The 2451-nt window shown below is 39.3% G+C and overlaps 1 non-coding gene across 1 annotated transcript; it reads right to left on the minus strand.

The window, feature by feature from the left end:
- Positions 1-1281: 1281 nt before the first annotated feature.
- On the minus strand, positions 1282-1364 carry TRNAL-UAA (transfer RNA leucine (anticodon UAA)). Its single transcript has one exon. It is a non-coding gene; the product is annotated as a tRNA-Leu (tRNA).
- Between the last annotated feature and the right edge of the window lie 1087 nt (positions 1365-2451).

Genomic DNA, 2451 nt, shown 5'->3' on the forward strand with positions numbered 1-2451 from the left:
GACGCTCGTGGCACCGGTAGTATTTCTGAAAACACCACCTTGGAGGTCCTGGACATCAGCTTCTCTCCTAGTTACCTGTAATCATTTTTAAGGACCTTCCACCTGCCTCTAACTTTGTCATTAGTACCAATGTGCACCATGACCGCTGGGTTTTCCCCAGCCCCACCCAACAATCTGTCTATCCGATCCGCAATATGCCGAACCCGAGCACCCGGCAGACAACACACTGTTCGGCATTCACGGTCTCGGCAACAGATGACCCTGTCTGTCCGCCTAATTATAGAGTCCCCTACCACGAACATCTGTCTGGGCTTTGCTGCACTCCTATTTCCCTCCTTCCTACAGCAGTTGTTTTCCTGGTTGCTAGGAGCAACGTCCTGCTGTAGTGACCCTAGTCCTGGCCCTTCATTCCTAATATCAGCCAAACAGGCATATTTACTAGGTTGTGCCAGGTCAGGACTAGGCTCCCTGACACTTTTCCCCCTACCTCTTCTTCTAACTGTTACCCAACTACCTACCTCTGGGTCCTGATCTTCTCCACCTCCACTCTCCTCCATATCACTGGCCCCAGCCAGAGAAAGCTCAGTGAGCTCTAAACTCCTCTCCAGGTTTGCAATGCCCCTGAGTGTTGAAAGCTGCTTATTTAGATCAGTTACCTTGGCTTCCAAATACGCAACATGCTTGCATCGAGTGCAGACATATTCACCCTCGAACGGCTGCTCAAGGCATGCATCAACAATGCTAAGTTAGAAAAATCGAGTTTCCTAATACAAATTAATCTTTCCACATAATGTCAATGACAAGTTCGTCACTTCACTATACCCCATGTTTTCCTAAGCAGATTCAACATTTCATCACTACCTATGCACCCTGTCCTTTTCCTTTTTTGATCTAACCTTTCTAGAAGACCAAATTTTATACAAATTTCTTTTATCATACTTTTGATTCGCTCATCTTATTTTTACATCATGTGCTTTAAAACTTCTTTTGGAGCTACAGTACGATTATTTACCTCAATAAATCAACTACATCTTTTTCCCAAAACATTCCACATTTGTTTTTTTTAGATGTCTTTTCTTTGGTTGAAACTGGAAACTTCCTCTAGTGATCATCATACGTCGTACTAGAGCTTCAGTTTATTATAAAACATCCACTCAATTAATTGCAATATTCATGGATATTACAAGTATACAATTGTGCAACCGAGCAACAAAATCTTTCCTTTCATTCAGACCTATGTAGATTTTGAGATGCCTTGAAGATTTTCAAGAGTAAAACTCATACCAGGAGTGGGGTTCTAACCTACGCAGATTCATATCCATTGGATCTTAATTCCAACGCCTTAACCACTCGGCCATCCTGGTGGCTGTGTTACAGTCTTTAGCTTGTAACTGGAGCTGATGATTGATAAAAACAGTGCAATCATTAAATTTGCACTAACAGATAGCTTTATTTTATAAGGTGACTTATCAAGAGCCGTAAACTGGTCAGCAATGTAGACCATACTCTTCACTATAAATTTCATACTACAACTTTAACTTTCCTCTGTATATTGGCTTTCATTTTTGCTCTATGTTTAGAAAGATGACCAAAACTGATCATTGGAATAAAATGTTACCTGGATTTATCAACAACGCTAAGTTAAAAAAATCGAGTTTCCTAATACAAATTAATCTTTCCACATAATGTCAATGACGAGTTCGTCACTTCACTATACTCCATGTTTTCCTAAGCAGATTCAACATTTCATCACTACCTATGCACCCTGTCCTTTTCCTTTTTTGATCTAACCTTTCTAGAAGACCATATTTTATACAAATTTCTTTTATCATACTTCTGATTCACTCATATTATTTTGACATCATGTGCTTTAAAACTTCTTTTGGAGCTACAGTACGATTATTTACCTCAATAAATCAACTACATCTTTTTCCCAAAACATTCCACATTTGTTTTTTTTAGATGTCTTCTCTTTGCTTGAAAATGGAAACTTCCTCTAGTGATCAACATACGTCGTACTAGAGCTTCAGTTTATTATAAAACATCCACTCAATTAATTGCAATATTCATGGATAATACAGGTATACAACTGTGCTACCGAGCAACAATATCTTTCCTGTTGTTCAGACCTATGTAGATTTTGAGATGCCTTGAAGATTTTCAAGAGTAAAACTCATACCAGGAGAGGGGTGTGAACCCACGCGGATACATAGCTACTGGATCTTAAATCCAACGCCTTAACCACTCGGCCATCATGGTGGTTGATTTTCAGTCTTTAGCTTGCAACTAGAGCTGATGATTAATAAAAACAGTGCAATCATTAAATTTGTACTAACAGATAGATTTATTTTATAAGGTGACTTATCAAGAGCTGTAGACCGGCCACCAATGTAGACCATACTCTTCACTGGAAATGTCATACTCCAACTTTAACTTTCCTCTGTATATTGG

The sequence above is a fragment of the Anomaloglossus baeobatrachus genome, chromosome 3 (assembly GCF_048569485.1).
Source record: "Anomaloglossus baeobatrachus isolate aAnoBae1 chromosome 3, aAnoBae1.hap1, whole genome shotgun sequence".
Lineage (NCBI taxonomy): Eukaryota > Metazoa > Chordata > Amphibia > Anura > Aromobatidae > Anomaloglossus > Anomaloglossus baeobatrachus.